The sequence below is a fragment of the Ochotona princeps genome, chromosome 8, assembly GCF_030435755.1.
Source record: "Ochotona princeps isolate mOchPri1 chromosome 8, mOchPri1.hap1, whole genome shotgun sequence".
Classification (NCBI taxonomy): domain Eukaryota; kingdom Metazoa; phylum Chordata; class Mammalia; order Lagomorpha; family Ochotonidae; genus Ochotona; species Ochotona princeps.
This window is the reverse complement of record NC_080839.1, coordinates 30,763,683-30,777,584: the sequence shown is the minus strand read 5'-3', so window position 1 is coordinate 30,777,584 and position 13,902 is coordinate 30,763,683. Positions and strand designations below refer to the sequence as shown.

Genomic DNA, 13,902 nt, shown 5'->3' with positions numbered 1-13,902 from the left:
AGAGGAGGAGAGACAGAGAGGAAGATCTTCCATCCGATGATCCACTCCTCAAGTGAGCCGCAATGGGCTGATGCACGCCAATCCGAAGCTGGGAACCTGGAACCTCTTCCGGGTCTCCCACACGGGTGCAGTGTCCCAATGCACTGGGCTGTCCTCAGCTGCTTTCCCCGGCCACAAGCAGGGAGCTGGATGGGAAGTGGAGCTTCCGGGATTAGAACCGGCGCCCATATGGGATCCCAGGGCTTTCAAGGTGAGGACTTTAGCCGCTAGGCCACGCCGCCGGGCCCACTTGTAGTGTTTTAAATAACCACTTTATTAAGGTCTTTAGTTGGATCCATTATGTTCTGAAAAATAAAATATAAAGGATTTTTGCAGTAGAGAATAAAGCTGTATATGAGTTAGGACCTAGGTACAAGCTAGTCAAACTGCTGCTGATTATTAGTCCTTTTGAAGACAAATATTTGGGAGAGAGGTGCATTTTCTGCCTCCAAGCACCGGCATCCCACATGGGTGCTGGTTCATGTCCCGTCCACTCCACTTACTATCCAGCTCCCTGCTTCTTGCCTGTGAAAGCAATGGAGGACAGCACAATGCCTTGGGGTCCTGTGCTAGTTTGGGAGACCCAGAAGGATCTCTTGGCTCCTGACTGGATAGCTCAGCTTTGACCATTGTGGCTCTTTGGGGAGTGAACCAGTGGATGGAGGATCTTTCTGTCTCTCGTTCTCTCTATAAATCTGCCTTTCCAGTAAAAACAAATGAATATTTTAAAAAAGGAAATAAATATTTATTAAGGGCACCTTATTACTTAGCATTGTGCTAACTTTAGTGGGGGACACAGCCATAGGACTTGGTTCCTGTCCTGAAGAGGCTTAAAAATTCAGGAAGAAGGTCAGAACTAATATGAATGGATAAAGAAACAATGCAAAACTACATATTGGAAGGAATATTTCCCCAGTGTCTGGCATCAAACATGTTTCTCTCTTCTTCTCTTTCTTTCTGAGAGAGAGGGAAGGAGGTAGGTGGAAGAGACGGAGAGAGTGGAAGAGAGAGAAAGAGACTCTCCTATGTTTTGCTCCCCAAATTCTCACAGTGGCTGAATAGGGGATATACAAAAGATGGAAGATGGGAGCTCAATATAAGTTTTCCATCGGTGACATGGACCCACGTACTTAGGCCATCACATGAAGTGCTCAGGGTGGATATTAGCAGACAGTTGGGGTCAGGAACTAGAACTGGAACTTAAATACAGGTGCTGCACTATGGGTGCAAGTATTCCAGCGAACATCTTAACTGCTACATCAAATGCCCGCTGCTGGCTTTTTTCAGAACTCACTGGTTGTCTTTCCAGTCAGTTTCTTTCCCTTTATTCACTCTACCCCACAAGGGGAGAGTGACCTATGTGACTGATAAAATGTGCTCAGGATAGTTCCATTCTTCTTTCTCTTGGGAGCTGGCTTGTTCGCCTAGAACATGGACTGTCCGCCCTGTTTCTATTCCAAGGTGTGTGTTCCACTTGGGCATATATTCCTCTGACTCTGGTCATTGGCCGAGAAGTTCATTGGCTGAGAAGTTCAAGGTCATTGGGGGTAGTTTTGCCTTAATTAAAAGGCTAGGGTTGGATTTAGCAACCCTCATGGAGGGGGGAGGGGTGTGAATATTTTTATCTCCTTTTTTATTCTTTGTCTTAACCCTCAGTTTTTACAAAAACCAGATTAAGAAGAGGCCTGGATCGTATATGAAATTGAAGTTAATGTCTATGGCAAGTCAGGGTGGGGATTGAGTATCTTGGGAGGTTTTCATTAAAGATTCATTGAGGCCGAATTTTGGAGGCTGTTTAGAGTTTAGAAAATACTAGAAAAAAAAAAAGAAGTGAGTCTTAAAGTTTCATTTGAAATCTCTAGCTTTTAGGCTAATGAAGTATGGAGAAATAGTACAATTATTTTCCTATCACAAATGACCTGTGAGACCAGAAAAAGGATTTAACAAATATCAAAAAGGAAAAGAAATTGAGAGTAAAGTTCTAGATTTTCATAAATTTCCAGGTTTGTGGAATGAAGCAAGGTTGTTTATGATCAATCTAATTGTAAGAGATTCTTTGAAGTATCCTTTACCCAAACCCACTAGTGAAAATCATCCAAGTCCTTGGAGGAAAGGGTCAGTCTTCCAGAAGATATTGATGTTTTCAAGAACTGCTGATGGTGACTTGGAAACAAATGCCAACACAGAGTATAGCCTTCTGAAGAGATGCTTAAAGGCAGCTCTTTCCCACACTGTGTGTTACAGGTAAACATCTGAGTGCTCTGGGACTCACTCTTCAGTCAGAAGTTGGGATGAAGTGGTGGATGTTTTGTAAGACCACTGACAGTTCCCAGACAGAGCTTCTGTTAGAAAATTTGTGTTAACCAACCTGGAGCTCTATAAAGCCCGAACATAAACAAAAAGAAAATGTCTATTATCTCCAAATCAACTCTCCTACTGTGTTTTCAAATGAATTTGAAATCCCTATTTACATACTGCAATGCTAAAAAGCTTCTCAAAGGTTATTTGGAATCAGAGCTGATTGCAAAAGGATTGATTTCCAGCGAATGTGACAAAATGACCAAGAAGGTTTGAGAATGTCTTATATACACTGGAGGTCATCAACTCCAGGTGAGAATGTCGATTACACAGGATGTCACTAACATTCTGCACCTTATTAGTTCCTTTCTCTTCTGTATCCCAAATGGTTCCTAAACCCATGCCCAAACATATCACTAAATTTTGGAAGAGGAAAGTTGGGAGTCCTGCTGTGTTTATTTTGCTTTATTTGTTCTGGATTTAAAACCTTCCAGTAGATAAACTGTATCAAAGGCTTTTTATTTCATATTGTAAAATACATTGTTATGCACGGCTCATTCTATTAAAAATGAAACGTGTAAACCTAAATTAAAATGCATATTGTGGATCCCTCTGAGGGGACTTTTGAAAACACCCAGGCATGAAATGTTGCATAGATTTCTTGTTAACCAGGAAATTATTTTAGCAAGCAACCCTTCCTGAGGCCTCAATAGAAGCTGGGGGCATTGTGAGCCTCTGAAGCTGTAAGGTGGGTGCTTAATATTATGCACATTTGTCTCAGTTGCCAGGAATTCCACATTGCCATCTGTCTCCAGCTTTGCCAGAAGCTACCTGTGTTTTAAAAGGCCGGAAGGGTCCAGACAACAGGGGGCTTCAGGAAATAATGTGGAAATAAAATATGGCAATTTTTTTGTTAACTTTCCTCTTGACACACTGCATGAGGTATTCAAGTTTCTCAAGTTTCACACTGTGAGGATACTTTCATGATGATATTTTAAAAAGACAAAACCAACTTTCTTCAGTAGACACAATCATAACATAATGACTAAAAATATAGTCATCAACCCTTACATTTTGGGTAATTGCTGGAGCTTCAGATGAGGAGAAGTGCCCAGTGAAGTGGCTGAAATTATTGACCCAACTCTGTCCTGTGGCCAAAGGAAGCAAGAAAGGCAGCACAAATCGCGAATTCAGAAAATCTTTTTTCAGGTTACATTCCCAATAATTATCTTGGTGCATTTATATTCTTAAGAAAGTCTGTGGAAAATAGGATTAAAAGCTAAGTTCATTTTGGCATGGAAAAATTTAAAGTCCATGGTTGAGGAGTTTTTAAAAATGCATGGAAAAATTACCAGAAAAAAACTATACATGGCTTTCAGAATATTTCACACCTAAGCAAATTTATCTTCTATTCCTATTTTTCCATAGTTTTTTTTTTAAAAAGATTTATTTATTTTTCTTGGAAAGGCAGATAAACAGAGAGGAGGAGAGACAGAGAGGAAGATCTTCCATCCAATGGTTCATTCCCCAAGCGGCCGCAACGGCTGGAGCTGAGCCAATCCGAAGCCAGGAGCCAGGAGCTCTTCTGGGTCTCCCATGCAGATACAGGTACCCAAGGCTTTGGGCCGTCCTTGACTGCTTTCCCAGGTCACAAGCAGGGAGCTGGATGGGAAGCAGGGCTGCTGGGATTAGAACTGGTGCCTATATGAGATCCCAGCGGGTTCAAGGCGAGGACTTTAGCCACTACGCTATAGCGCTGGGCCCGTTTTTAAGGTACCTTCATAGTTACAGCTGATGTATCTGTCTTATATGACTGTATTCTGAAGGAACAGTCTTAGAAATCAGTTTAATAATTGTGCCTAGTCAATGAGTGATGGACCGCTGAGACCTTAACTAGATATCTAAAGGAAAAGTGGAAATTTTCCAACTAAAGAAATATCATAAACATGTTGCATGTTTACTTCAATCTTAAAAAATCAAAGGCAAACGTAATGAATCATAATTACGAAGTGAAGTCCCGATTGTACATTGTGTGGCTGGCAGTTATAAAAGATTAAGTGTAGGCCAGAAAGTTTGTTTCATGCTCTGTGACCTTGGCCAGGCTAGCTAACTCTTGTTTAGATACGGCAGATGTAACTATGAAGGTACCTTAGAAACCTTATGGAATTTAAGAAGTTCCAAGATGACGACCTGTGAGAGACATACCGAGCCACGTGCTCAGCATATCGTTATTCAGCCTTTTTGCTGATTTATTTCAATCCCTTTTCCTGGTTCTCTGCTAATTTGTTTTCGGTGAGAAACTTAAATGGGAATAACAAAATGATATCAGAAAGCATAGGTTCCTGTTTCTTTAGAAACAAAAATGATGAGACATCCCTTGATGAAATTAAGACAAGTTATTCGATTAGGAAGAATCATCGCTAAAAAAATTCCTTTTTGCAAATTTGAAGATTTCAGTATGTCAGGCTCAGCTCCAACAGCCTTGCCCTTCTTTCTCCAGTCAGTCCAAGATGTTCTTTAGTAGTCTCTAGGCTCCTTCATCAAACTTCTTATCAAACTTCTTATTCAAAGTTCTTATCAAACTTCTGTTCAAATAGGAGTAGAGGTAGTTTAGCAACTTCGGAAGAGCAGTGCTCTGGAAAATGAGATTGGGTTTTGCGGTCTATTTTGACTTGTGTTTCTTTGGGTAGCCTTAAGGGAGAAAATTAGTTGAGAAGCATTTGTCAAGGATCAAGAAAGGTCTCTTCTTCCAACTTTGTTCTTTTCTTTCTTCTTGCTTCTTATCTTTATAGCCTCGGATTGCCAATTGACAGACTCTAAGGTAGAGAGCAGGTGGAAACTCAGATGAAACTGAGAGGTGCTCACTGGCATCTTCCAGTGCTCCTCTTAGTGGGAGGAATGGGCCCCAGAATGAGCTGTATTTTCTTCTACTTCTTAAGGATTCAGCCTTGTTAGAACCTTGCATTCTGGAAAAATCAGCAGAATTTTAATGGCTTTGATTTCTTGAGTCAGCATTAGGTGCTGATGTGCTCTCAGTCATACCTTTGGTTTGTTTTTCAATGCAGAAATTGGTTTCCCTGCTGTGGCAGATATAGTTGGCTTTGGTTATAGTGCAATAAATTCAAATAAACATTTATGAGGGTAAGTAATCATATTTTATGCAAACAAATTATTCTTCCTTAAAAAGTCACTTTTTAAAAATGCATGCTATTTCTTTCCTCAGTCAGCACATCAAGCTAATAAAAATTATTGTGTCATCAAAATTTCCTTCATGACTGTTTATTGTTCCATTTATGTAAAACTTACAAGGTTGGTCTCTAGTCCACACTCCCTAGTCAAATTTTACACTCTTACTGTTAGTATAAGAAATCATAATTAGTTCTCATAGTGTTAACTGGGGGAAAAAAACTAGTGATAGCTACTCCCGAGAGAGGATGGTGCACATTAAAGGTAATATATGTAGTTTCCAAATCTGAAGAAATGCATTAGCTACTAGCTTATTAACATGGGAGTTTTGTAATGCAAAATGCCTTATTGTTAAAGGATATAGTACTGTCTTACCCACTTCAGGAATCCATTTTTGCTTCATTATCAGAGAGCACCTGGGCTGCCACCGAGGAATTTATGCAGATGTGATGGTGTGGAATCTGCCTCAAGCCCCCTCTCTACCAGTGAAGAAGGAACACAATAAAACACAGACATGTTGCCCTAATACACTAATTGGAATACACGCTTCTGAGCTCAGGAAGATTCCTCCAGGAAACAGCATAGATCATTACAGGAGAGAAGGACCCCAAGCAGAAATCAGCATTTGTCTAGTGTTGTCAGTGAATGGCCTTCCTGATGCTGGGTACATTGGACTGGAAGGAGCTTATAGTCTGCTGGGTGGAAACATCCCATATCATCTGTACTTGATTTAGCTAAAAGACTGAGAGGTGACCATCCGATGCTATCTGAATCCAAGGGCTACGGCAGACGCTGGAGAAATTGCAGTTGTAAAAGTCACCTGCTGAGAATACATCTCCTGGAAAAGAAGCCCTCTGAAGCCCACCTGCCTTCATTCTGCATGAGTGAGTACACTGCCTGATTATTCCTTGGTATCCTAGTGGAAGTCATTGCCTTTTGTATTCTCTAGCAGGTTCTACAGGTATTGGTGTTTGGGCAAAGCCTAGTCACAGAATAAGCACCTGCATGTCACCCTCTTTAAGCCTGAGACAGAACAAGGAATGTAGGAACAAGAAACACATGTAGACTTGTGTTGGGAAATATAGATCTCAACCCTAGTGTGATCACTAACTGGCTGTGTGACCTTGGGTAGGTTATTTATCTCTCTGCACAAATGGGATTTACTGTGCTTGTTTCTTGTGGTTATTCTGAATATAAAAGAAAATATAATGTAGCATAAATATCCCTCACAATATTTGAAATAAAACAGGTACTCAAAAAATGGTGGCTTAGGGCCCGGCTGCGTGGCCTAGCAGCTAAAGTCCTCGCCTTGAACACGCCCTAGGATCCCATATGGGCGCCGGTTCTAATCCCGAAAGCTCCCCTTCCCATCCAGCTCCCTGCTTGTGGCCTGGGAAAGCAGTCGAGGATAGCCCAAAGCTTTGGGACCCTGCACCCGTGTGGGAGACCCGGAAGAAGCTCCTGGTTCCTGGTTCCTGGCTTCGGACCGGCATAGCACTGGCTGTTGAGGCTCACTTGGGGAGTGGATCATCGGATGGAATATCTTCCTCTGTGTCTCTCCTCTTCTACGTATATCTGACTTTGTAATAAAAAATAAATCTTAAAAAAATGGTGGCTTTATTATTTCTTCATATGGTGATTTCCCATTACAGTAACTCTAACATAAAATAATTGAGCTTATTTGACTACTCAGATATGCAGTTTGCTCTGGTTATTTAATCCATTTTTATTCTATATTCAGCTCTAAGTGTAGTTCATGTCATGAATATTACTTCTGGTCTGTAAACTAGAAATAATCAGAAAATTATCACCAGGAATGTATAATAATTATATTTTTGACATAGTGTTTTAAAAAATAACTAGCTATATTTATAAATATCCAAGTATAATGTTTTCTACTGAGGGGAAATATTTTTCATTTATTGCATTTCTACCTCTGAAAATAAACACAACAGTGTAAACATACCAGCAAGGCTGTCTTGAGCTCCAGAATTATTGAAAATAAATTTAACTTTAGGGAAAGATAGTGAATGTGTATTTACAAACCTCTGTTTGAGAAGATGTATGAATGAAGGGTGAAGATGCTGCAAGTGGACTGCTCTCATCTGCTGCCTCCCAGAGTGCTAAGCATCAGGGAGCAGGAATTAAGAGCAGAGCTAGGACTTGAATGCAGATACCTCAACACGACCTTAAATGTATTTTTTATTGAGGTTCTCAACCCACAAAAATTTCAGAAAGATTTTATTTGAAAGCCATAGTTAAAGTCAGAAAGAGGAAGAAAGGGAGAAGGAAGAGGGCATTCATCTCCTGGTTCATTCCCCCACTGGCCATAATGGCTACAGCCAGGACAGGCTGAAACCAGGAGCTAAGATCTCTGGGTGCCTTACATGAGTGTCAGGGTCCCAAGCACTTGGACCATGATCGTCTGCATCCCAATGTTCAGTAGCAGTCAGAACTTGAAAGGCACCCATAGAGACACTATAGTTGTAGGTGGCAACTTAACTTGCTATGTCACAACACCATCCCCAACCCATAAAATTTCTAAGTCACACTGTAGTAGAATTAGAGAGTTCCACGTAAAAATGTGTTCTTTCTTTAAAACTTTAAAATATCTCTTGGGGGGGGGGCGTAATTTTACAGCCATTGTGATTTTCCCAAATACTCAACCTAACTCCATCCCAACTGCTACATGGCCTGTTTGTGGTAAACAATCACAAGTAGAAGTGATTTGGTTGACAGAGTTTCCATGTCACTAACTACCGTCCTACCTACTTCCTGTTGGCAAGAGAGCCAAGGTTTGGAGGGCTTTGCAAATATACAAGAGAAGAATGTGGGAGTAGCTGCTGGAGGATGAGGGTTGATGATTGTGATAAAAGGATAGACAAATATGTAAGCAAAGCTGGTACAGTGGAGATAAGTCTGCAAGGTGAACCCAGATAGAAATTCTTTAAGGGGCAAGAAGTAGGGGAACAGGTGACTTGTGGTGGGTAAGAGGAGTGAGGGAGTCCTTGAGAAACTTTCGCTTATAGGTCACATGTTCCATGCTGCATACTTCGAAATCATCACACAGATGTCTCTTGCTCACAGCCTGTGTTTGTCATATTCTGCAAAATGAGAGACAGCGCAGCATGAGGTGCTCCCAGGGCTTCCGAGGTGGAGCGGAGAGGGCTGATGAGATCCAGAAGGCAGCCATGGCACAGGAGGGACCCAAGCCTAGAAGTTAGATAACACTTCTCTCTTGTTTTTCAGAGAACTCTGATGCAGCAGAAGTAATATTTGAAAGGTAGGAAGGATTAAGACTGCTATTTTGTGGTGTCAATGTCCTAGCGAAAGACCACCACTAATGACATGCGTATAGTGGAACCAATTGGGTCTGACCTTTGTTGTAGCTGCAGGAGGGGAAACGTGCACTGTAGTGATCTGTGAAGTGTTTCAGTGAGAGGATGCTGTCAGGGACTGAGGCAGTTTGGGCTTGGACTGGATTATTTTGGGGGAAGTCTTAAGTAAGTCTTTGTTCTTAATGGATGCTGTCAAGGAATAGATGTAATTCCATGTGTTAAATATCTTTCAGGAGGGAAAATTAAAGCAAGGCCAAACTATCAATCAGTAAAGAAGCAGCAGTACCGTTGTTAGCCAGGAGAGGGGGATGCTTAGTAATGTGTTGGTTGGACAGTGCTGTTTCCTGTCTTCACAGGCATGGAGTGGCCTTGTTTTGTCTTGACTCCTTACTGCCACATAATGGCCTTGTCAGATCTTGATGTTGCATAAAGTTGCTTATGTTCAATAGAACTCCAAGGCTTAGTTGCATGTGCCAGGCCAGCTCCTGGCAGCACCAAGGCCAGCCCGATAGATGTCCCAGGTGAGTTCCCAAGTATCAGGGCTGTTGTCTCTTTCTCAATGGAATTGTTTTTTGAATTATTTTTCTTGAATATTGAAGACAAAGTGAACCCAGGGAGCTGTAAGATTGGGACTATCAAAGTACCAAGCATATTTGTGAGTGTATGTATATTATGTGATTTATTTATATATACAGACAGGTTGCCCAAAGAGCTATTTTTAATGTATGTTGACATTTTTAGTAATTACTAAGTTTCTCCCTGAAGGAAGGAAATGCACATTTTCCTTATTTGCTTGTCAAATTACACAATTTCTTTTATGAATTCTGTTTATTATTTGCAAATGAACAAATTAGGAAGGCAGCTGGTACTGGATTCAAAAATGTTTAACACAATTCAAGTGAAAATATCAGATGCCTTTAATCATGGATAGAACTTACTCCATAAACCAAAAAGAGAACTCAGGGCCAATGTTGTGTCTCAGTGGGTCAAAGCCATTGCCTACAATGCTGGCATCAATTAGTGTTCTGGCTGCTCACTTCCAAACTAGCTTCCTGCTAATACATCTTGGAAAGCAGCAAAAGATGGCCCAAGTTCTTGGGTGTCTGCCTTCCACATGGGAGACCTGGAGGAAGCTCCAGGTTCCTGACTGCAGCCTTGCCCAGCCCTGGCTGTTGCAGCCATTTGGGGAATAAAGCAACAGATTAAGCTGTCTCTGTTTTTCCCTCTGCTATCCTGTCCCTCTCGGCTTTTCAAATACATAAAAAAATCTTGAAAATGGAGTTGTAGGACTCTTTGTGTATTGAAAAATGGAAGCTGTATGGATGGTCTGAAATAGGTGGTTTCCATGAGACAGCTGGGCCCGGGAATGGTTCTGGTGTATAATGATTGTGTGGCTTCATTCAGCCAAGCTCCATTTGAAAGACAGCCACTGGGCTTCAAAGGAAAACTTATAACTATAATGAATCAGTGCACAGAAGAGTGGGTTACTCTCAGAATATCACCAAGAAATCATTTGTAATAATGGTGAATTACATTGTGCAACAATACATTTACTTTAATTCCAGTGCCACATGGCTTTGGGTTTGCTTTTATGCCTCTGGGAGACAAGATAGGAAAGTTTAAGACTTTTTTGCATAGAGGGCCCGGCGCCGTGGCCTAGCAGCTAAAGTCCTCGCCTTGAAAGCCCCGGGATCCCATATGGGCGCCGGTTCTAATCCCGGCAGCTCCACTTCCCATCCAGCTCCCTGCTTGTGGCCTGGGAAAGCAGTAGAGGACGGCCCAAAGCCTTGGGACTCTGCACCCGCGTGGGAGACCTGGAAGAGGTTCCAGGTTCCTGGCTTTGGATCGGTGCAGCACCGGCCTGTTGCGGCTCACTTGGGGAGTGAATCATCGGACGGAAGATCTTCCTCTCTGTCTCTCCTCCTCTCTGTATATCTGACTTTGTAATAAAAATAAAATCTTTTTTTAAAAAAAAGACTTTTTGCATAGAGAAGATCATAAAAATACAATGTTGTTTCGGTAGGAGTATAGTAAAATACAGACCTGGGACAGACAATGGAGATGGAGGGGAATACAGCTAGTATTGAATGACTTTTCTTACTGTGTAGTTGGTGAGAGCTGTGGGATATTTACAGCATGTTTTTGTAGCTTCTGAGGAAGTAGGTGACTTCAGATTTCCAGTTGCTGCTCTGGGGCTGTAGCTTTTGGTGTAAGTTGTCACATTCAGTTTAACCTGTTGCAGGGTACCGGGATTATGGCTGCTCTGCAATGCACATGTCTGAACCAGGAGGGTTGCTGGGTTATTGACCTAGTTGAGTGGTGATCTTTCTATCACAGTAAATATTTCCTCAGCTCTTATGATACATCAGGTAAAGGGGTCAAGGATATTCATATATAATGTAAAGTATTGCTTACCACAAACCTTTAAGGCAGATACCACTAACACTTCCATTTTGCTGAAGTTCTGAGAAGTTAAATCACTTGTTAAAGGTCACAAATCTAGTAAATACAGACCTTACACGGATATTGACTGATAGGAGAGAAAATAAAAATAAACCATGTCTGGAATACCAAAATGTGTTTTAGAAAGCAGAACTTCGGCATAGATTTCTTAAGTCCAATTAAAGCAGTAAACACTCATCGATCATTTGTTTTGTAGAGTGCCATGTCAGACGCTAGAGTCCCAGTGTCCTAAAAACACGGGTCCTAAAAAACAGTGACCTAAAAAATGTTACGTGAACAAGAGACGAAGGAACCTCAAGGGTGGGTCCATGACATGGAAGGATTTAGGGCACGTGCCAGTAGTGTCTGTTACAAGGAAAGTGATAGGCTCCACCTTAGATACTGACGAGTGAATTTCGTTTCTTATACATGCATCTTGTGTGATGTAACGTGCTACCCCCACATCTGTGTGAAGAAAAACATGTTCCTTGTTTTTCAGAAAAGAACTCTGACATGAAGCAATATAAGTCAACGTCCTTCGAGCAGGCAGGACTAAAAGGTGTATCTTTGTCAGTGTCAGACTCAGCGTCAGCACACTGTAAGTGCAGAATGCATGGTATTGCGCTCAGTAGTTGCTCTGCTCTCTATTTCTGTCTCCAGTCTAGACAAATGCTTGTTCCTCATCACCTGCAACTCCTGGGTCTGCCAGGTGCTGAGACTGATGCCCTAAAACATTCTTCAGTTGGCACAACTACATAATCAACAGTGCATCTGCTGGTGCTCAGACTGCTGGTGACTAGAGATTCTAGTGTTGGGAGCTGAAATTTTATTGCATGCCTACTTGAACTATGGTCCACATCACCTTCTGATCTGAGACATCTGTGGGTCCACTAAATCCTGCATGCCTCTTGGATTTTTTTATTTAAAGATTTTATTTAGTTAACTTGAAAGTCAAATGAGAGAGAAATATCTTCAGTCTGCTGGCTTACTTTCCAAATGGCTGCAGTGGCCAATCTGGGCTTATCTGAAGCTGGAAGCCAGGAGCTTCTGGGTCTCCCTGGCGGTACAGAGTCCCAAGGCCTTGGGCCATCCTCTATCATTTTCCAAGGCTGTTACAGGGGGCTGGATCGGGAAGTGGAGCAGCTAGAACTAGTACTGGTGCCCATATGGGATGCCGGTACTGCAGATGGAGTATTAGCCTATATGCCACTATGCTGGCCCTTGCTTCTTGAATCTTAACTCTTGTTCCCTGTTACCAGGTGGTTTGTCCCATCTAGGAAGTTCCCTTAGACCCACACCTTGTCTTTCGTTATCTTTTAACTATTCAGACATGAATCACTGAATCTTAATTCTTGTATAGTTTATAATGCAACAAATCTGCTTTTCATTTTCAAATGTAAAATATTAAAGCATTGAATATACTTTTAAAAATATCTACATAGCTCCCTGCCATGAGATCCCGAAATTACCCTTAATGTGCCTTATATCTGAGATTTTGCAGTGGACTTAGTGCAGTTTTCTGTCATAGTGGTTCTGAATTCTGGACACCCACTAGAACTCCCTGGAGGCTTAAAAGAATGTCTAGGTCCCTCCCACAGACTGGTTTAACTGCTCTCCTGGGTGCATCAGGCAATCACAGATAATTCTAATATATATCCAGGATTAGGAAACACTGTTCATACCATCAGTGTTTTTAATGCTAGGTGGGGTTTTAAGACTTGCCTTTTAGGTACGATTGCTAGCTGTAGCAAACAAAAATATATAATGCTAAACTGAATCTGAGCTTTTAAATAGATGACTATTAATGTTTTAGTATGACTATGTCCTATAAAATATTTGGGACTTTTTTTTTAAATTATTTACTATTATCTGAAATTAAAATTTACCTGGGGCATCTATATTTTCTTGGGCAAATTTAGTTTTGGAGAGGATTCCCTATATGTTGGAGAACTGTTTTTGTTTTACTGGTTTGATCGATGACCAGATGAATACTGTTCCTTGTGTTTATTCTCTAATGAGAAAGTACTTATAGTCAAGTTTGTACACTTAACTCTCTCAGAAATCTCTACTGAAGAAAGTTGTATATATTCAAAGAAGTAAACATTCATCTGGCAATGGATTTCTAACCTCCTGGTTCTTCTTTTGTAAACTGGTTTATCCAGGAACATTCATAATCATGCCATTGTCCCTTTGAAACATGGGAACAGGAAAGTCAATCATCCTGACTGGGGACAAGAGAAAAAAACCAAAGAATTCTTTGCAACAACTCTGAGTGGCTCAGGAATGAGGCCATGCGGAGAAAGCTTATATTGTATTAGCTTTGTCAAATGGGAGCAAAGTGGTTGCAAACCAGAGCTTCATCAATAATGCATTATTATTTTAAGACATTAGAGGTAACCAAGTGTTTACAAGGCTTATGACAGTTCTGACATTTTAATGGGCCTTTAAATGGAGTAAATTATTAAATAGCATACTTTGGATGAGGTCATGGATTCTTTTAAGTTTAGAGATCAATAGAAATAGTCCATGTGTGCCAATGTGGTGGAAGTTATGCCAGTAATTTGTACTGTCAAGTTATTAAAATAGAATATGAGAACCA

At 41.1% G+C, this 13,902-nt stretch overlaps 1 long non-coding RNA gene across 2 annotated transcripts in view; it reads left to right on the top strand.

Moving 5' to 3' along the window:
- LOC131480990 (uncharacterized) overlaps nucleotides 1-9,430 on the top strand; it is a 52,007-nt gene extending 42,577 nt beyond the window's left edge. For both annotated transcript variants that reach the window (XR_009245952.1, XR_009245951.1), the window contains 2 exons: nucleotides 5,908-6,407; nucleotides 9,218-9,430. This is a non-coding gene — a long non-coding RNA (uncharacterized LOC131480990). The remainder of the gene's footprint in view (nucleotides 1-5,907; nucleotides 6,408-9,217) is intronic.
- Nucleotides 9,431-13,902: the final 4,472 nt, after the last annotated feature.